At 42.9% G+C, this 22,639-nt stretch overlaps 1 protein-coding gene and 1 long non-coding RNA gene across 6 annotated transcripts in view; one reads left to right on the top strand and one right to left on the bottom strand.

Annotated features, from left to right (window-relative positions):
* Positions 1-22,639, top strand: part of ATP8A2 (ATPase phospholipid transporting 8A2) — a 541,088-nt gene that overhangs the window by 250,529 nt on the left and 267,920 nt on the right. The gene's annotated exons all lie outside the window — the stretch shown is intronic.
* On the bottom strand, positions 15,386-16,648 carry LOC120395786. The gene is made up of 3 exons (XR_005592786.1): positions 16,591-16,648; positions 16,210-16,349; positions 15,386-15,729 (listed from the first exon to the last, which is right to left on the bottom strand). It is a non-coding gene; the product is annotated as an uncharacterized LOC120395786 (long non-coding RNA).

The following is a 22,639-nucleotide window of genomic DNA, read 5'->3' as shown; positions in this document are numbered from 1 at the left end:
TTGTAGGAAGCAATCAATAATAATTTTTTGCACTCAGTTCAAGGGGGTTAGTAATCCTAAACGTCCCAGTTGGGGACAGGAGCAAGGTCCCTGCCTCCTCTTCAAATGGCTGGCAGTCTAGAAAAAGCAAAGCACCTTTTAAAACAGTGGTCCCCAAATATTTTACCTTCCCCCCCACCAAGTCACAGTTGGAGGCTGGGAATGGGACCGTGGTTGGGGTTGGGGCCACGTTCGGGGCTGGGGCTGTCGCTGTGGCTGGGGCCAAGAGCAGAGCCACAGTCCCAGGGCCACGGCTCAGTGTGGAGCCAGGGCTAGGCTGGGAGCCAGGGGCCAAGGCCAGTACCACAGCTGGGGGTGGGGTTGGAAGCGGAACCATGGCTAGGATCCAGGGCTGTGGCTGGGGGGCAGGGCTGGAGAAGAGCTGGGGGAAGAGCAGGGCTGGGTGGCACTCCCTCCCCACTCCCCGTGTGGGTTGTCCCAGGCCCTGCCGTGCCCCCCGGATGTTCCTTCATGCCTCCCTAGAGGGCATGCCCCACAGTTTGAGGGACCACTGTTTTAAAGGGTATAGAATCATAGAAGATTAGGGTTGGAAGAGACCTCAGGAGGTCATCTAGTCCAACCCCCCTGCTCAAAGCAGGACCAACCTCAACTAAATCATCTCAGCCAGGGCTTTGTCAAGCCTGACCTTAAAAACCTCTAAGGATGGAGATTCCACCACCTCCCTAGGTAACCCATTCTGGTGCTTCACCACCCTCCTAGTGAAATAGTGTTTCCTAATATCCAACCTAGACCTCCCCCACTGCAACTTGAGACCATTACTCCTTGTTCTGTCATCTGTCACCACTGAGAACAGCTGAGCTCCATCCTCTTTGGAACACCCCTTCAGGTAGTTGAAGGCTGCTATCAAGTCTGCCTCCCCTTCTCTTCTGCAGACTAAACAATCCAGTTCCCTCAGACTCTCCTTGTAAGTCATGTGCCCCAGCCCCCTAATCATTTCCATTGCCCTCTGCTGGACTCTCTCCAATTTCATCCACATCCTTCTGTAGTGGGGGTCCAAAACTGGACGCAGTACTCCAGATGTGGCCTCATCAATGCCGAATAGAGGGGAATAATCCCTTCCCTCGATCTGCTGGCAATGCTCCTACTAATGCAGCCCAATATGCCGTTAGCCTTCTTGGCAACAAGGGCACACTGCTGACTCATATCCAACTTCTTATCCACTGTAATCCCCAGGTCCTTTTCTGCAGAACTGCCGCTTAGCCAGTCGGTCTCCAGCCTGTAATGGTGCATAGGATTCTTCCATCCTAAGTGCAGGACTCTGCACTTGTCCTTGTTGAACCTCATCAGATTTCTTTTGGCCCAATCCTTCAATTTGTCTAGGTCACTCTGGACCCTATCTCTACCCTCCAGCATATCTACCTCTCCCCGCAGTTTAGTGTCATCTGTGAACTTGCTCAGGGTGCAATCCATCCCATATCCAGATCATTAATAAAGATGTTGAACAAAACCGGCCCTAGGATCGACCCCTGGGGCACTCCACTTGATACCGGCTGCCAACTAGACATCAGGCCATTGATCACTACCCATTGAGCCTTACAATCTAGCCAGCTTTCTATCCACCTTATAGTCCATTCATTCAGTCCATATTTTTTAACTTGCAGGCAAGAATACTGTGGGAGACCATATCAAAAGCTTTGCTAAAGTCACGGTACATCATGTCCACTGCTTTCCCCATATCCACAGAGCCAGTTATCTCATCATAGAAGGCAATCAGGTTGGTCAGGCATGACTTGCCCATGGTGAATCCATGTTGATGGTTCCTGATCACCTTCCTCTCCTCCAAGTGCTTCAAAATAATTTCCTTGAGGACCTACTCCATGATTTTTCCAGGGACTAAGGTGAGACTGACCGATCTGTGGTTCTCCTTCTTCTCTCTTTTAAAGATGGGCACTATATTTGCCTTTTTCCAGTCATCCGAGACCTTCCCCAATTGCCATGAGTTTTCAAAGATAATGGTCAATGGCTCTGCACTCACATCCGCCAATTCCCTCCGCACCCTCGGATGCATTGCATCTGGCCGCATGGACAGTTGCTGCTCCTTTTTACACTCGTGTCTTTAACACAACTAATGCTTTAAGCCAGAGTTTCTCAAACAAGGGTCGCCGCTTGTGTAGGTTCGGCTGATCGCGGCTCCGACTGGCCGCGGATCGCTGCTCTGGGCCAATGGGAGCTGCTGGAAGCGGCAGCCAGTAAGTCCCTCGGCCTGCACTGCTTCCAGCAGCTCCCATTGTCCCAGAGCAGCGATCCATGGCCAGTGGGAGCCGCGGTCGGCCAAACCTGCGGACGGGGCAGGTAAACACACCGGCCCGGCCCGCCAGGGGCTTTCCCTACACAAGCGGCAACCCCTGTTTGAGAAACCCTGCTTTAAGCCACTGTTGCTAGTATCGGGCATCTCAGCATCCCTCCTTCACATGGCAGTGGTTATCAAGCCAATCTCGCCCACAGCATGTGCTTGTAGACAAATGTTTGTTTTTTGAACAGTAATCTGCATTTTATGGATTTCTGGTAGGAATCTTTGAGTAGCGGATACACATTGCCACATACTGCAGTCCTCCTTCCATTTTATACAGGTACTCGCATTGCACACTCATTTCTTGACACACTTCACGTTTTTTCAATCCAAGAAATTTCTAAGAGTAAATCGGATTCAAACCTCTGAAGTTTGCTTTCTTTTTGCTTTTCACCAATACAGGTGAAAGACATATAGATCAGCATTTTGAAAAACAAAAATACACAGGGCATAGGCCTTGTGTGCTCACAGCAGGCTTATGTGGCTGAATTATATAGACTTGACAGTTGAGTATTGTAGGGAAATGCTGATGGACTATGGAGGTGCGATAAGAAGCTCTGTAACAATTATTTTAAAAAGCACTACAAACCCTGCATTTAGGCTCCCTTTCACAGTCCCTATTTTACTCCTTGTCTCCATCCCCCATGGCCTCTCTTCCCACATTACCACATTGCTTGCATTTTCTATTTTCACCCCTTTCTCCTCCCACCCCCCCATTTTGCTGCTTCACTTCATTTTTGGATGCTAGTCTTACACACCAGGCTGATCTCTGTTATGTTATTGCCAATCTGCTGTGTCTAGGGAAATATTGATTTTTTTTCTAATGTGTGCTGTAGAAATCAATATTTTACCAGGTGGTAAAGAATAGGAATAACAGCGGCAGCAGCAATTTAGCAGAGGCTGCAGCCAGCTAGACAAATGTACATGCTCAGCGTTCAGAGACTGAGCTGAGAATGGAAGAAATGATAAAGAATTTTTTGGGGCTCAACAATAAGATGAAAACACCAGCAAAATATTTTAAGATACTGCTAAAATAATGACTGGAAAGAACTGTGTAGTCTTTGTTTTATATTGTGATGACTGAAGATCATAAGACTTCCTTCTATTGTCAATCCTAATTGGCGGCTTCCACTGATTAGCAAGGGAAAAGGAGTCCGGGGCGGGAATGAGGAGAGGGGAGACAAATGGGGAATCTTATTGGATGGAAAGCTGCACAACAAAAGAGGACTTCGGTTACTGTACATTTTAGTGGTTAAAATAAATGAGACTTCTGACTTTCTCACTCTCTTTGAATTACAGCTTAGATAGCATCACATAAGGATCAATTTCTTGGAGTCCTGTTTAACTACATGCTTAGTTAAGATTTAGATCCTCTGGATCCATCTTGATATTCTAGTGTGAATCCAAGAATAAAATCTAGGCTTTGTTTACTAATGGGTAATTATACTCTCCCCTGAGCCATAAAACCAATCAAAAGGTGAAGAATATTCAAGTAAAAGGAGGTTACAAATAATGTGACTCTCATCTCAGTTACACAGGCATAAATGTAGTGTAATACCCTGGAAGAAAATGGAGTTACTCTATATCAATGCTGATTTAATTGAGATCAGAAATCTAGACGAAAGGCCTCATATTTTACTGCATTTATAACAGCCCTGGACTCAGGCATTCATGTTCTTTACTAAGTAGGGGTCTATAACACGTGAGCTTCAGGGGTGTCTCCAATAGATAGTAGTTATAGCAGACTCCGTATTGTGAGTTAAACACTGATTCTCAGTACTCTGCTTTAAATGTGGTCATTATGAGTTCCCATCAGGAATTTAATCAGGAGACTCCCATTTTCAAACTAGCCTTCTTAAACTAGGCCTTTAAATCTTTTATTTTGGCACTTAACTCTGCATATAGACAATTAAAACAGGAATTTGTGTTTCTGATTGCTAATGGGTGTACCCAAATGGGGAGCACATATTGCCCTCAAGTTTCAGTGGTAGCCGTGTTAGTCTGTATCAGCAAAAAAAAAAAAAAAAAAAAGAGGAGTCCTTGTGGCACCTTACAGACTAACAAATTTATTTGGGCATAAGCTTTCATGGGCTAGAACCCACTTCATCAGATTTATGAATTAAAAAATACAGGAGCAGGTATAAATACATGAAAGGATGGGGGTTGCTTTACCAAGTGTTAGGTCAGTCTAACGAGATAAATCAATTAACAGCAGGATACCAAGGGAGGAAAAATAACTTTTGAAGTGGTAAGAGAGAGGCCCATTACAGACAGTTGACAAGAAGGTGTGAGTAGCAGTAGGGAGAAATTAGTATTGGGGAAATTAAGTTTAGGTTTTGTAATGACCCAAACACTCCCAGTCTTTATTCAGGTCTAATCTGATGGTATCCAGTTTGCAAATTAATTCCAGTTCTGCAGCTTCACGTTGGAGTCTGTTTTTGAAGTTTTTCAATCTCTCTGGTCACACAATAACAGACCTCAAAGTGGCAATTCTTCAACCAAAAAACTAGAAGAAACATTGGTAATTGTCTAGAACAGTGTTTCCCAAACTTGTTCTGCCGCTTGTGCAGGCCGGGCCGGTTTGTTTATCTGCCGTGTCCGCAGGACCAGCCAATCACGGCTCCCACTGGACGTGGTTCACTGCTCCAGGCCAATGGGAGTTGCTGGAAGCGGCGTGGGCCGAGGGACGTACTGGCTGCCACTTCCAGCAGCTCTCATTGTCCTGGAGCAGTGAACCACAACCAGTGGGAGCCACGATCGGCTGGACCTGTGGACGCGGCAGGTAAACAAACCGGCCCGGACCGCCAGGGGCTTTCCCTACACAAGCGGCGGAACAAGTTTGGGAAGCACTGGTCTAGAAGATAATGGAACCATAAGTAGTAAACATGGATTTGTAAAGAATAAATCAGCGAAATCAACTGTTTCCTTTTTTGTAATGAATTTACAGTGTTAGATTAAGGGAATACTGTAAATACACTACAGTTAGACCTTAGAAAGCTATACAAAAAAGTGGCACATTAAATTTTACTTGAAAAGTCAATTTGTATTGGCTTAGATGTCACATAAGATGAAAATGTGCTGAAGTAATTGTAAATAATATTGTTTTGAATTGCGACTGCAATGGTGAGGAAATAGTTATGTGCAATAAAAACAGAGCTAACACGTCTTCATTATACCTGTCATCACTAGATAATGCTTAGTCCTGCCTTGAGTGCAGGGGACTGGACTAGAAGACCTCTCGATGTCCCTTCTAGTTCTACTATTCTATGATAAATTACCTGAAAGAGGAGGGAAATGGCCATCAATTAAATTTACAAATAATTCTAAACCGAGAGGTGCTGCAAATGCAACTGAATAGCGAAATAATTCAAAGAGGTTAGAGGTATAGGGAGGGAATATCAAAATAAGGTTCAACGGAGAAGAATTGTTTAGGGTGATCCAAGAAAGGGCTTAAGCAGAAGTAATGGGATGAAACTGAGCAAAAATATATTTAAGTATAAGAAAATATTTCCCAGCAACGGGGTCTGCCAGACATAGTCTGGAAATGGGGATGGTGGCTCCCTTCACTCTCTCCATTACCTGTGTGGTACTGTGTAATATTAGCGGGCATGTTTTTGGAGCCAGAGTTACTGCTGAATTTTTCTTCTTAATAAAGACCCATGATAAGTATTCAAATTAGTGCATGGCAAGTCCAGAAACAAATAAGAAGACTTCTTTCCCCTACCCCACAAATAATGTGTCTGATTCTGTTAGCTCCTGAGGGGCCTCAACTCCCAGGACATATGAGAAATGAGGGCACACAGCACTTCAGAAGATCAAACCCACTGTTTTCAAAAAGTTCTCACAGTAAAGACGTACACACAGCTTAAATGCCCTGAGCTATACTATAGCACAAACTATTGGTAAATGGTTTGTATACAAAGTACTGTCTCTCAAAATGTTCAATAATAACACTGTCAATGAGAAAAGCTTCTCCAACTCTGTATGTAGAGCACTCACTGGGAGAGATTGAGACTTCAGCTGTATCCTCTCAGCTTCTCCCCAGACGTGCGACTGCCCATGACGTATTTCAGGGAGAAGCAAGTGAATGACTGCCAGTGTATTTTTACATTAAAACATTTTTTAAAGCTGTGTAGGCAAGAAGTAGCTGACATCAACATCCTTTCTGCTATAACACTGCTTTGAGTAAAGCTCACTGCTATGATATTCTTTGAATAGATATATTATATTCAAAACTTCATTAGCTTGCAGGGAGCAGAGCAATTCTGGGTCTGAAAGTGCTATATTCAAAAGCACTGCCAAAAACGGTTTTACTAGATTTTGCTGTAACTAGTGCTTGATATTATTACAATTTGGGGAAAACATATTGTTTTACAAATTACATTAATAACATATGTCACGATAAAGGGATCTTACTTTAAGAAATGTTAAATATCAGTTGTGTGCATTGTAAAGAAAACCGAGTACTCTGAAGTTTTCTAATGGAAAATCTCAGACACCAAGTTTTATCCAAATTCCCCACTGATGTTTTTTGGCTTGAATTTTAACGTTGCCTTTTTTTTTTTAATGCAGTGTGTAACAGAGATGCACAAAAGTTTCCATTTCTTTCTTCCTTGAAAGAGGCTTTCAAGGAATTTTTCAAACCTTCCAACTGTCACATCAAGTAACTAAGTTAATGAGTTTATGTACTGTGCATTCCTGACAAACTTTTTAAAAATACATAATCTTATTTGAGGTAGTTCTTAACCTCTTTGTTGCTGATGCAACATCCATTAATAATACATAAATATTAACACTTTGCAAACTATCTAATCTTCACAACACTCCTGTGATGGGGTATACCAGACCCTCTGAGGCCCCCTGCTGGAGGCCTCATGGTCCTGCCACACCCCGACCCAAAAATAAAGGGCAGTGGAGAGGGTCCTCCAAGCTGCCTAGAGTGGCTGTATGGGACACAACCAATCAGGGCCCAGCAGCCTAGTATAAGAAGAGCTGCAGGACCAGAAGGTGTTCAGTTCCCTGCTAGAGCTGTAGGAGTGTGGATGGCTGATAGAGCCACAGGACCCTGGACAGGACAGCAGGAGAGTGAAAAGGAGCCTTGAGCTGGTTGCTGAGACTCCATTAGGACAAGGCTCTGAGGTAAGGGTGAAGATGGCATGGGGCTGCAGGGAAGCGGCCCAGGGAATTAGAGAAGCCATGTGACATAGTTAAAGGAACACAGTAGATGGCTGTGAGCTGCAGGGCCCCTGGGCTGGGACCTGGAGTAGTGAGTGGGCTCAGGTCCCCCCCATCATTAGCCACTGGAGGAGGTGGCCTGGACACTGAGACACCCCAGATGGGGAACAGAACTATAGTGGCCCAGCTGGAGAGCTGTAGCCAGGAAGTCCCAAGAGGGTGAATACATTGTCTCCAGGGAGGGAGCCCTGGATTGCTGCTGTATCCCAGATAGGGTGACCAGATAGCAAGTGTGAAAAATTGGGACAGGGACTGGGGGGTAATAGGAGCCTATATAAGAAAAAGCCCCAAATATTGGGACTGTCCCTATAAAATCTGGTCACCCTAATCCCAGAGGAGGAACAATCAAAGAGAGCATGCAGGTGTGTGCATTTGACCAAGGGGGCACCAATGAGAAGTGAGTGCACCCCATTACAACTCTCTTTAGAAAGGGAAATATTGCTCTAATTTTGCAGATGGAGGAAATGTGAGAGTTGTTCCAATATTTATTAATTGAATTGAGGATAGTGCCAAGGGGTTCCATATTGGGACCCCTTGTGTTAAGCATTGTACAGTCTTATAACAAAGAAGTCCCTGATCCAAATAGCTCATTATCTAGTTATAAGAAGATCCAAAACTGTTGGATATGATGAACAGCTATGGGAAGCACAAGGTAGCAATGAGATGATTATGAACATCATTATAAGCTTAACCATTGTCAAGATTTTTGTCGGTATCATAGCAGACCTAAGTTTTTTAAGAGACAACAGAATGCCTTTGTGGGTGTTTACAGAGAACTCCTTCCATGCATATGTAACCCTTCTGCTAGGTGGTGTCAGCAGCAGCAAGGCCTGTGTTCAGTATCTGGGTTCAATATAAAACAGAACTGGCTTGAGCCCCCAGCTGGTAATGTGGGAAAATAAAATACCACCCCTGGGCACCTCTAAGAGGTAGTTCTTACCCACTCGCAAGCACTGAGTGTGTATAACAAAATATCCCTTTCATTGAGAGGGAACCCAGCATTAACTTGGTAAAACACCACAACCAGGATTCAAAAGCATGTAACCATAAGCAAACACCCACCCTACAGCATGCTGGGCAGTGTCCTTTGCCTCAGTTTCCCACATTGTGGTGTGAAAAGTCAATGACTGAATGTTTTAGCACACCACTCCCTGTCCCGCTGCTGCATCCTGCTCACAGTTGGCTGTTCTTGGTGCCTCTGCCATGCTATTCTGCCACTGCTGGCCACTTGCTGAGGCTGTTACTCTGCTGCCACAGTCTGCGACCTCTGCCGCAGCTCAGCTCTGCTGCTTGCTGCTCACTGCCACTTCTGCGTTGCAGTGTTCTGAGGTTCTGCCACTTCACACAGCTCTTAGTGATTTCACTGGGTAGTAGGGAACCTTGCTGCTAGTGCAGTCTCTGCATTGTCTATCACTGCTGCAGTATCGCCATATCATGTCTAAGGCTTAACCCCTAGACCTGCTTATCAGTTATTTTGTCTCTAACTTTCACTGAACAGAAACAAGGACACTCCATTAAGTCTGATCAGCTCTGTCTTTAAATACTGGAGAGGAGAGGGTCAAATGGTGTCTAGGGTTCTTGTTAAGCAGAGTCTACACCTCCAGGTAGGTACACCATGCACCGCCCTTCTCTCTTTCAGTGAGATTTGGCATCCCTAGTCCCTGCATAGCAAGTGAGGCAAGTAGTGCGACTCATATTTAATACAAAAAGCAGCCCAAATTGATCACTTTGGCAAACTAGCTCTGTCTGCTGAACACCTAGGCACAGTAGGTGTGTATGTAAATACAGTCTGCTCCTGAAGTCTTCTCTCGGTTCATGGGGGAGGGTCATTCAGACCCCACTTACATGTAGAAAGCGATATGGGAGAAAGTGCAAAAGTTTTCTGTTGGAAAATTTGCCAAGTGAAAGATAAAAGTTGGCATCATTGGCAGGTGAAAGTTGATGTCTTGAAAACAGGTGAGAAAGGTAACATGGGGATAGGCCATGAAGGGCCTTAAAAGTGAAGAAGTTCGTGTTTGATGCAGTGGAGTGTGGGGGGTGGGGGGGGGGGGGCGGTAGAGCAGTGGCATGCAGTGACATCTTTAATAAGGCCTTGTCTACATTACAGAGTTTTGTCGACAAGTTATGTTGATGATCAAAAAGTGATATAATTACATTGCTAGTGCATGTTTACACTACGCTCCCTCTGTCAGCAGAGCACATCCACACTTGGTGCTCTGTCATTAACCGTGATAGGTATCAAAGTTCCTACGACTGGACCACAGCTGGGACTGGACAGCTTCCTCTCCCCAATACTCAGCAGATTCAACAACTCAGGTGTGCTTCAAGCCGGAGAGTGTTTGCTGAGTGGAGCTGGCATGGTCAGCAGAGAAGATGCAATGTGAGCTCTGCACACTGAGCAAACAGGAAGTGGAATTAAAATTTCAAAAATTCTTGGGTCTTTAAAGGGGGAGGGGTAGATTTTGAACTGCTGACCAGAGCAGTCAGTATGGGCATTGTGGTACACCTCGTGGAGGACATGTACAGCAACAAAACAGTGCAGTGTCTACGATGACACTTTGTCGATCTAACTTCGCTGCAAAAAGCTCTGCACCTCTCATCAAAGTGGTTTTATTTTGTCAGCAAAACTCACATTGTAGTATGTACACCTCCACTGTTTTGTTGATGAAAGCTGACTTTTGTCAACAAAACTCTGTAGTGTAGACAAAGCCTAAGCAGGGGTAAAAGTAAAATTTCTTCCCCCAGTAGAGGGGGGCAGCTTTGCCCTCACCCCACCCCCCTGGAAGGGGTGGGGCCTCGGGCAGAAGGGGCGGGGCTGGGAGTTCAGTGTCCCCCAACCCGCCCACCCACGCTGCCCGGGGTTTAAAAGGCCTGCGGTAGCAGCAGTGGCCAGAGCCCCAGGCCTTTTTAAATCACCAGCCCTGGGGTAGCTGCACCCTTTTGCGCCCCCCTCTCCCCATTGGCAGCCGGGGGAGCAAAAGGGGCAGGGACTTTAGTGCGTAGGGACCCAGCAGGGCCACCGATAGGGGGTGCAAAAGCGGCAGCAACATTAAAGCACTGCTGCAGCAGTGCTTTAAGCAGGGTCCTTTAAAGTGCTGCCGCGACAGCGCTTTAAAGTCCGCGGTATGGGCCGGTACAGGCTGCCACTTTTTACCGGTACACCGTACTGGCCCATACTGCCTTACTTTCACCCCTGAGCGTAAGGCACACGACAACTTTTTAGTTGACAGAGATAAAAAGATTTTTTTTTAAATAACATGCACGTAGCAATTAATACATCAAATATATTCTTTCACTGAATGAATTAATGAATCAATTTTGCACTAAACTACCATCCCAATGAAGCGTTTGCGCTGCTAGCTCTGCTCTGTCATGAACTATTCAGTTCTACACTTGCATGCCTTTTTAGTCCTCTGTGCAGAAATGCGCTGAATAGATTCACCTCAAGAACTTCATGTTTCCCTATAGCTATAATCTGACCTTATCTGCTAAAGTTTTGGTATCTGAATGCAAACCTCAAAGAGATGTTAAACTTCTGTAATGCACTTAATGTAATCATCTGCCAGAAATGTACAAAGGCATGGTGTCTGGTTAACAATTATTGAATCACTGAGTAGTGCAGAGATGTTCCCTTCTATACTTCCATAATGGCAAATCCCCATTCAGACCTTGTGTATTCAGTTCTAGACTTGCATGCCTTTTTATCGATTGTTCCACAAAATGTCATCCTCCATGTGGTGTGACCTCGCATGTCCAGGGAGGGAGGTTACACGGTTTGGAAGACGCTGCTTTGTTCTACAAAATTGTGTTTTCCATGTGTGTTTGGGGGCTGGACAGAATCTTTAAGATTTAGAGGTCTGTTTTGGTTAAGCTGATGGCTAACAGACAGATTTGTTTTATTTATTTGTATTATAGTACTGCCTAGAGGCCCAAACCCACAATGAACACACCTAAAGGACCCGTTCCTACTTTGAAGAGCTTACTGACCCCCTGGTGGGAGTTGTGGATTCCCAGCACTTCTGAAAATGAGGCCATGAATTTAAATGTCTGTCTTTTGTCACCCCAATTTTTATAAATTGGCCAAAGTTTGCACAGGTGCCAGACAAGACACTCCTTCAGTTACCTCACGAGGAAAAATTAATTGGCTTTGTTTGCTTCTCACCTGTGACTGTCATGACTCTAATATCTTGCCTTTTCATGATGAATTCTATCTGAGCCTTCAGCTCCCTGTCCTTATCTGTGTCCTCTTAATTGTTGTCTGCGTTTGCTTGAAAAGTTTTGATTCTGTGAGGACTGTAGAGCTTTAAGTTACAGAGAATTGGATCTTTTTGAATAAACGTAATTAATTGCTGAGCAACTCTGCTTGATTCCTTTATCTGAAGAAACAATACCCTCAAACATCAGAGTGGGCGCTCCCTCTTATCTCTGGTCCTGATTGGTAGCAGGACAGGATCTTCTTTCACTTGCTCCTTGTTTCCATGGTTCACTTAGTTTCCAACATCCAGTTTTAGAAAGCTCAGTAGTGCTTTAATCATTTACAATCAATAGATATGAATTTCCCAAATGGGGCTACACAATACTGTGTGTAACCCATCCCTTGTTAGAGTGGGTTTTTTTTTTAGAGCCAGAGTAAACAGATGAGTTTCCCACCATTGCCTGAAGAATTGCAGATTCTGGCTCCGGCAAGTCATCAGAGGCAGCGGTTTCCACAAGCTAGTGACCTCTGATGAATATACCATGCCACTGTTCCTAGGGAGTGCTATTCCAGGAGCCAACAGCAAGAGCATACAGGCATAAACTTTGTATTAGATGTAGTTTCTGTCCCTAACCCTAAGGACGAAAATCAGTGTGGCTCACTGAGTCACGGGATAAAATGTTGGCCCTACTGAAAAATGGCAAAACTCTTGTTGACTTTGATAAAAGTAGGAACAGAATTTCACCCATAGATTTCATGGACAGAAGGGACTATTATCATCATCTAGTCTGATCTGCATAACAGGCTGAAGAATTTCATCCAGTAATTCCTACATCAAGCTTATAACTCTGGCTGAGCTGCAGTGTATCTTTTTTAAAGGATACGCAATCTGATTTAAAGACCCCAAGTTACTGGGAAACCACCTTATCCTTTGCTAAGTTGTTTCATTGGTTAATTATCATCACTCTTTTTTTTTTCTTTCAAAAAAGTGCCTTATTCCTAGTGTGAAAGTATCTAGCTTCGGCTTCCAGCCACTGGATCTTGTTATGCCTTTTCTAGATTAAAAAGCCCTCTTTTCTGTTAGAAATGTTTTTTTTCTCATGTAGGTACTTTTATTTATACAGTACTTTTTTTGTTCATTTTAAAGTTAAGATTTTTCTTTACATTTTTTAAATTTACATTTTTTTATACGTTTTGAGATGTAGATAATCAAGTCATATCCTAACCTTCTCTCTGAGGTGATTGAGGTTGTTAAGTTTCTGACTGTAAAGCAGGTTTTTCCTCAGGTTATTCCCATAGCTGTTTTCTTAACCCTCTCCAATTTTTCAAGATCCTTTTTACATTTATGAACAACCGAATTGGGCACAGTATTCCAGTAATGGTCTCACCAATGCAGTTTGCAGAACTAATACTGTGATATTGCACTCTATATGGTTTTATAAAAATATGCTAATTTAACTGGATTATGCTTCATACAAAAGGTCTCTAAGGTATCATTACAAATCTTATAATCTACTGAGTGTGATCATCCTACTTGTATAATTGTATCACTCTTGTATCTGAAATTAGAAATATGAAATATAACTCTGAGGGCCTATTGTAATTATGCAAAGTGTGGGCTATTAATGGTGGTTTGGAATCTTGATGACTCCCATTAACCAGGACAATTGTCTGTAGATGGCTCTGTTTTACTTGAGTCTTCCTGTATACGTGTGTGCTGGCAAGTGGGTAATGAAGTCGGACAGTGACATGTGATCATGTCACCTGAACTGGAATCCATCTTTAACCTAGTGTCTTTCCATTGAGAAGGAGCAGGTGGGAACCCAGAGAGGGACAAAGGATTCCCGCCTTATTCAAAAGATATATAAATGGGTGGAACAGAACAAAGGGAAGCAGCCATCATGAGGAATCCCCTAGCTACCACCTGAGCTGGAACAAGGGCTGTACCAGGGGAAAGGATTGTGCCGAGACTAGGAAGGCATCCAGTCTGTGAAAGAGATTTCTTGAAACATCTCTCAGGGTGAGATTTTCAGTTGTATTACTGTATTAGACTCAGACTTGTGTGGGTTTTTTTGTTTTATTTTGCTTGATAATTCACTTTGTTCTGTCTGTTACTACTTGGAACCATTTAAATCCTACTTTCTGTATTCAATAAAATCACTTTTTACTTATTAATTAACTCAGAGTATGTGTTAATACCTGGGTGGGCAAACAGCTGTGCATATCTCTATCAGTGTTATTTATAGAGGACGAACAATTTATGAGTTTACCACGTATAAACTTTATACAGGATAAAATGGATTTATTTGGGTTTAGACCCCATTGAGAGTTGAGCATCTGAGGGTACATCTGTACTACCTGCTGGATCGGCGGGTAGCGATCTATCTATTAGGGATCGATTTATCACACCTACATTACACATGATAAAGCGATCCCTGATTGCTCTCTCATCAACTGCTGAACTCCAGCTCAATGAGGGGCGGAAGCAAAGTCGATGGGGAAGCGGCGGGTGTCGATCCTGCACTGCGAGGACGCGAAGTAAGTGATTCTAAGTCGATCTAAGATACGTTGACTTCAGCTACGCTATTCTTGTAGCTGAAGTTGCGTATCTTAGATCAATTTCCCCCGGGGGGGGGGGGGGCAGTGTAGACCAGGCCTTGGTGTTAAAGATAAGAACACCTCTGTTAGCTGCTTTCAGTTAAGTCTGCAGCTGTTAGGGGTCGTGATTCAGACCTGGGTCCGGGTTTGCAGCAGGCCAGCGAGTCTGGTGTAAACCAGGCAGGGCACTGAAGTCCTAAGCTGACGGGGCAGGAAAACAAGGGCAGAAGTAGTCTTGGCACATCAATTGGCAGCTCCCAAGGGGAGTTCTGTGATCCAACCCATCACAAATATCATTTCTCTACTCATACTGGGTAGTCCTCTGTTTATACACCATGTTAGCCCTCTTGTTCCCAGCCTTGCATTGGGAGTTTATGTTCAGTTAATTATCCACCATGACCCCTGAGTCTTTTCAGAATCACTGCTTTCCAGGATATATTCCCCCACCTTGTAAGTATGAATTGTATTCTTTGAGTGAATCCCTGGCCCCATGGAAGTCAATGGAAAAATTGCCATTGACTCCAGTGGTGCCAGGGCTTCACTTTTTCCCTCTAAACATATGATCTTGTATTTAGCTTCGTTAAAACACAATCCACTGAATGTGTTGTCTCAAAATGTATCATAGATAAAGATAATGGATAACATTGGCCCAAGAACAGATTCCTGCAGGACCCCATTAAAGAACCCTCATTCAGTGATGATTCCTCATTTAAAAACATTATACTTTGAGATCTATCAACTGGCTGGGTTTTAATCAATTTAATATGTGATGCATTGATTTTTGTCTAGTGCCAATCTTTAATCAGAATGTGGTATAGTTCTAAATTAAACACTTTACAGAAATCTGTTTTGCCATCAGGCTAATTTTTATTATTCAAACTTGTCATCTCATCAAAAAGACGATATCAGATTCATTTGACAAGGCCTATTTACCATAAACCCATTTTGGCATTTGGTTAGTTTTCTGTTGCTGGCCAATGCTGAATTTTTTTTCCTAAGTTTTATTTACACTGCACACATACATTCTAATGAATGAACACTTTTTTTTTGTCTACAGTATTACAACCTGGAATACTCATTACTTTTGAAAACATGTCTGGCATTCCTATACATATGGGTGCATTTTAGGGTTTTGTACTGCTATCCTTTTCTATAATATCGGAGTGTATTCCACATAACATAAATAGCAACAGCAAAGTCCATAAACAACTCCATGGAGTCTCTCGCACTTCTCCCTTTTCAGGGTCGAAAGGGTTGACTTTCTGAGGTGGCATTAGGACATATCCTTCTCAGGATCTTTTCTATTTCAGTGCACAGGTGGACATCCAAAAACTATTAGAGGCAGGACAATCTTCAATATGAGAATAAAGCAAAAATATTAGGTTAGGACTATTTAATTGAGAAAGAAAACTAATAGTAGAGAACATGTCAGTTGTGTATAAAATAACAAATGACATAGGAGTCTCAGGCATTCTAGTTTACCCTCATAATCTAAAAGCAGAAATACTGTTGGTTATCTATTTTTATTTGCACTGCAGTATGATGGAGTAGGGCCACATTGAGTTAGGTGTGGGACAGACATGATATACTTCTGTAAAAAGACAAGCCCTGCTCCCAAAGAAATTACAATCTTGATATATGATGTGCACATATGGAAGAAGCACTTGTGGAGAAGGAGGACAAAGTAAATATTGCTTGTGCCAAGTGTTTTCCAGACATTAAGTTCTACATAAACTCTACAGCGAAAACTTTTATTAGAAGAATTTTACAGTTCGTAATAGTTAAATTTCATTAAAAAATATTTGATTTCTCCCCTACTTCCTGAACTCACCAATAGTTAAGTTGCACATGGATAGAGTTGTCGGAAGAAAAATTCGTTTCTTACTACTTCTATATGTACACTTTCTTTCTCTGAAGCAGTGTGTTTGGCAGTCCTGCCTCACCCTGGAATTCAGGTTTAGAATAATGGCTCTGAAAAGGGAATGGATATGGTTAAGTTTGAATATGTTTTAAGGGCTTATAGGGTATGTCTATATGGGGATAAAAAACCTGCGGCTTGCCTGGGGCAGCTGACTCAGGCTCATAGGACTTCGGGTCTGGGGCTGAAAAATTGCTGTGTAGACATTTGGGCTCAAGCTGGAGTCCAAGCTCTGGGTGGATGGTCCCAGCCTGAGGCCAAATATCAACACAGAAATTGTTGAGCCCCACAAACCTGAGTCAGCTGATCCAGGCCAGCCATGGCCAGATTGGGGTGGGGGCTTTTATCCCTTTATAGACAATGTGATGGAATCCCTGGGGTACAATCTGGAATGAGGGTACCACTGTGTTCTCTTAACTCTCTAGCCTTGGTTCTCTCACAATGCTTTGCTAGTGACAAGCAGCACCCCTCCAGGCGCTGATATTACTTAGCATAACAGCATGTGGAGCCCCACACCCAGCTAGATTGCATGAATGCTCCCTGAGCCACTCATGAATCACACAGAGAGGCACCAGCAAATCTCCCAAGCCCACAGTCTTGCACCTCAGGAATGTACCATCTTGCCCTGGTCAGAAGCCTGACCAATGTAAGTTTATTACCCAGTGCGCCTTTCTTATGATATCTTACATGCTTTGTATGAAATATCACAACCATATATGAATGATGAATATGGGGTTTGCAGGGTGCCACTTTGTGGTATAGTGTATCACAGACATACGCTCAGTGCCTAGCTATTAGTCAGTTATGTTTTTATAGCTTTTTGTGTAAGCCATTCAGAGCAGCTGTAGGGTGGATGTCAAGTTCTAGTGCCTCTCTCTGGAAGTCAGCTGCAACTGTTTCCAATTCCCCTGATGATGGCAACCTATTAATTTGTACAGAATTGCCAGGTATCCAGTTTCACATAAAAGAAATTTACAAATAAGGAACAGTTTTTCTGTACTGTTCATGATGATCAGTGTCTCTGCAATATGAACTAAAACCCTACATTTTTGTTGGCACTGTATCCTTCAGTATATTCGTACGTTTCCTCTAGAGTGTATCTTAATACATGGCTACTTTGAAGTGATCCCTAATGAACAATCACTTAAACAAAAATATTGGTGTGTAACTGGACTGGCTGCAAACAATGGCAATTAAATTCCATTTTCTAGACATGTGATCAATGGCTGATGTGCTCCTGAACCAATGTAATTTTCTGATTTATCTTAGTAGAGTCTCATCAAACTAAATTTCAGTACTTTCCCAAGAGGTTGCATATCAAAATGCTGTAGTTTACATTTAGTGATTTGAAAGGTCCCCAGGGGAACTATTTGCTATGTTAAGATGCAAGCATTTTATTTATTTGGACGCATACATGCTTTTAAATATTTACTGTAGGTAGTGGGCAGTTGTTGCAGCTCTGATTAAGGGCTGGACTTTGCCTAGCTTCTATGCCTCCTTGAAAGTATGTAGGAGGGGGAAGGGATGATGTCCTGCGTACACGGCTACTCATACCACATCTCCAGGAGCTCAGGGGAGCATGTGGGCCTTGGACCAGATGCTCCCCCACTGAGACCAGTAAGGCATGGAAGAATGAAGAGTAGGCAGAGTTGTTGCTTCAGCTTTTCCCCACCCCATGCTAGCAAGCAGAGAAGGATGGCTGCACAGACAAGAAATATGTTGTACCCCATAAGGGGTTTTGCAAATTACTTATTGCTACAAGTGCTACATCTCTGAGGCTTTCAGGTGCTCCCACTGGGGCTCATGCAAATAGCATGATTTAAGCCTTCGTAATTAGATTAGACTGATTATTTGGGGCAATAATCTAGTCCCCAAGTGGATAAAGTGTTGGGACAAAGCCTTAGTACTTAATCCCAGCAAGGGAACTGGACTAGTGCTGAGACAGAACACATCCTTTCTGTTGCCTGCCCCTATTATATTTGAGGTGTGATTAGAAACCGGGGAAAGGAGACATTTGGAAGCTATTGTAAATTACTGAAAAGATCATCAAACCTATAATAAGTTTGGTTGGCTGGCACTGTTCCATAGGTTCCAGTTGTTTGAGTTAACCATGTTAATTAACAGCAAGAAACCAAATGTTAAGAGCCAAGTCGTGACTTTGGACACTTTGGTGCTATTCTTGTTGAGGTCAATATGAGTTACCCAGACACAACTTGAGAGCACAGTTAGGCTATAAGTGTAGTTTAACAAATAGGAAGATTTTTTTAAAGCAGTTTAATTAGTGTATGGCCTGATTCTGCAAGGTGCTGGGGTGGCTGCTACTAGATGCTAAGTGCTTAGCAGCTTCTGAGATTAGGCTCTTAATTGAAATTCATATACATGAATGCTTAGGTTGCTGTGATGCCACCACTAATACTACTAGCAATTAATAAGCTAGCACCTATACAGTGCTCTACATTTTTCAAAGTACTATATAGATATCCGATAAGGGTTTGATTTGATTCCACTTATACTGATGTAATTCAGGAGTCATTTCTTTGGGGTTATGTTGATGAAAGTGAGATCAGAATCTGGCCTTCATTGTATGAAGCCACATGATATGTTGTTCACACATTGAGCTGTAATTAAATTATCAGAATAGTAGTGAGTAATCTGATGGCTAAGAGTTGGTTTATAGTATGATTTAAAATAAGAGCAAATGGACTGACTCAGAATAATGGTCCTCTCGAGATAAGTCTGAAAAAAGCAAAGGTTTGTATCAAAAACACAATATTGAAAGAAATCCTAGATGTGTATTTAGAAAATGCCTGATACATTGCTGCTATGAATGACAGCATTCTAGTCTAGTGACATTGGGCCTGATCAGGTCCGGTGCTGAGTACCCTTTGAAAGAACTGAGCATGCTTAATGTCCACTGATCTCAGTGGGAGGTGAGGCTGCTTAGCACCTTGCAGGATTGGACCCGTTGTTTCTCGATCAAAGGGTTGCTACAGCTGTAGTCATTTTGTCTGAAAAATGGAGTGATAGTTCCTCACTTCGCCATTATTGAATATCTTCATTTTAATTGGCCTAAAGAACAGGCTTCTTGTGTGCTTCAGCCTAACTGAAAGCAACCCATCAATAAAAGTACAGGTTGTTTTTACTTACTGTGTAAGTAAGTATACAAGTGTGATAGGCATAGCATTTCTGCACAATTATAGCATGCCCCAGGTGGTATTATAAGAGACTAGGCCAAAGGCCAAGTAACTGCAACCACCCAAGTGTAGTAATCTCCATGAGAGGCGCTGCTTTGAATGTCTGACTGCTTTTAAATGGAATCTATACATGAAAATAGACCAGTGTATTTTGGAAATGAACGGGACAGGACTGACAGACAATGAGGAAGCCTATGTTGTGTCCACGGTTACAATTCTAAAGTCACATCAAAGAAATTGTTCCAGTCAAACAATCTTACACAGTTATTATTAAATAAAGAGATCCAGCAGTCTAACTTGGTTGGGAAAAGGTTCTGTGTGGTATAATTGAAAATAGGTTAGATTCAGTCTCTGGGATATAGAAAATTTCTGCATAAAGCTTGATATAAAAGTTTAATTTTTATAGCCACAGCAGGACTGACTTTCCTCTGCTTTCAACACACTGCAAAAGCTTCATTATTTATTTATTTAACATTTAAATTGTCTTAGCAGCTAGAGGCAAGCGCTCCAGAGCTCCATTGTGGTCACCGCTGTAAAAACATACATGATAGGAAGTATCCCCCATTATTTACCACAATTGTTGTTCGTCCAAAGATTATTTGCATCAGTTAATTCCCCAGATTTACTATTATTATAATGTTGAAGTAATACCTACAAATTGAAGCAAACCAATCTAATTAATGGCTTTTTTGTAAATGGCCTCTAATACTTATGCTTTTCATCACTTTTCGTAAATGTTCATAAATTGTAGCACAGAATGTGCTTGGCTTGACTGAGGTGATGAGAGAAATGTTGTGCATAAGTGACTTGAGAACAATCACAGGCCCACTCAGAATGATTTTGCTCTGCAATTTTCAGTAATGGATTGATCAGTTTCACCTGTTGCTTGACTTTTTTACCAATAACAATGTTAACTAGTTATGAGAACCTGTATTAACTAATGAGGTGGAGTGTGGTATTGTGGGATTCATACTTCATTTTTAATAGTTGATTTATTCATTGTTGGCATTGTCTAAATTGTATTGCCTCAAATTACAAAAGTTTTTGCAGTGTTTTATAATATATTGTAAATGAATCCTGCCTGGAAAGCCCACCTCTCTCTTAAGAACAGAGCAAACATATGCCATCTTCTCTATATAAAGAAAAAGATCAGGGTTCTTCAGTAAATTCACATATTGTAGGTCTATTATAGTAATATTTCATATCTGAGAAACAAGGTGGGTGAGATAATATCTTTTATTGGACCAACTTCTGTTGGTGAGAGAGACAAGCTTTTGAGCTTATACAGAGCTCTTCTTCCACAACACTGTATACTGAGAATATCTGTCATTCTTAAAACATGTCTGGATTCTGTGGGAAAGAAGACATTGAATTCCATTTATATGCAGTAGGGACAGCTGAATGCTGAACTCCCTAATGAAATGTAGCGCTCTCACTTGAATTTTCTTGCAGCAGTGACTTCGATACGAGGAAATACTTTTTCTTTTTTAGTTGCAATTCGGAGTGTACACCAGAATCTGAAATACTAGACAATTCTTCTCTTTTAATCCAAGAAAACAAGCATTCCAGTCTGAGTTTATAACAATGGAACTGTGTCTATTTTAGTTGTGGTCAAGAGAGATTAAAACTATTTTTGGAATGTGGAAGTTGTGCTGTTACCTTTAGGGAAACAATCCCCAGCAGAAATGTTGTACTTACTAATTTGATCAATTTGCCACAAAGCAACCTAAAGTCTGTCTTCTGCCCTGGTTCTGACATTCACATTCTCAGACATGGGAGGTTCTGTCTAGGCTTTTTTTCAGTCAGCCACTGTTTTGGAGAAACACAGCAGAGATTGGGGGGAGAGGTGCTCAGTGCCAGCTGCAAATTTTGAGAAATGTGAGAACCGACATCTGTCTAAGACCATTATCTTCAAAGACATTGACACACAGAGCAAGGTTCTGTGGGATTTAGCAAGGGGAATATTATGACATAATAGTGGCTAGTGGATGTGGATAACAATGTTGAAAACCAAAAAACCTCACATTTAAGTCAACATCATGCAAGGAAAGTAGGTGTAAAATGGTCTCTTCCAGATTTATGTTTGTTTGCTAGGCCAGCTACTGCCCTATTTCTAATAGAGTCTATGAAAAGCTTAGGGCAAGTCTACAGTACAGTGCTATATTGGAACAGCTGTATTGACGCATCTGTGCCGCTGTAGTGCTTCCGGTGAAGATGCATTATGCCGACAGGAGAGCTATGCTATGCTCTCCTGTTGGCATAATTACTCCACCTCTGTGAGAAGTGGGAGCTATGTTGGCAGGATAGCATCTTCCACCGGCATAGTGCCAGTGTGGACAGCATGAAAGTTACATCAGTCGGTGGGAGCTTTTTACACCTCTGAGTGACGTAAGTTAGATCTTAAGCAGTAGTGTAGACCTGTCTGATGAAGGGGGGGCGGTATTCATCTTGCTATGTTGCATGTGAGTTTTACTGTACTGTACTAATAGTACTGTACCTGTACTAATACTGTGTGTACCTTAGTTTCCCTGTGTACTGCACCAATACTTGGGTGGTGGGAGTTGGGTGTGTGATTTTTGCTGAGGCCCTCGGGGCAGGTGAGACTGCCCAGCTATGTAACCTGAGGCCCGGGTGCGTGTGTGAGACCAGGTGACACCTTTGGCCCTGGAAGCGAGACAAAGAGAAGGAGGGACATGAAGAGGGTGTCGGAGGTCAGGTGGCTGGAAGCTAGCAGTCTGCTTGGGGGAACTGGAAGAGGGGGAATCCAGGGCGTCTGGCCCAGGATTCCCAAGATGGACTTGGCTGACAGTCACTGATGTCTTTAATAACAAGCTCTGGTCCTGTCTATGAATAAGCGTCCTGTCTTTATCAGCTTCTTGCCCTGGAGACAGTATGCTCAGAGAGAGGAGGCATGCTACCCCAGAGTCCTGACTGGCTTCATATGGAGTAGTTCCAGAGTATTGCCTGGTAGCTCTGACAACTGGTGGTAGCGCTGGGATCTACTGCACCCCATGGACAGCACATCCTGCTGTAAGTGACTGGGGAGCAGTAAAATGAAGGGGGATTAGCAAGAGAGACAGGAGTGCTGGAGGCTCAGAGGTGGGGTTCCAGGAGGCAGAGGAGCCTACAGCTTAACCCTGAGAGAGTGG

Source organism: Mauremys reevesii, linkage group 1 (assembly GCF_016161935.1).
Source record: "Mauremys reevesii isolate NIE-2019 linkage group 1, ASM1616193v1, whole genome shotgun sequence".
Lineage (NCBI taxonomy): Eukaryota > Metazoa > Chordata > Testudines > Geoemydidae > Mauremys > Mauremys reevesii.
The sequence above is the reverse complement of the archived record's forward strand: the minus strand, read 5'-3'. Positions and strand labels throughout refer to the sequence as shown.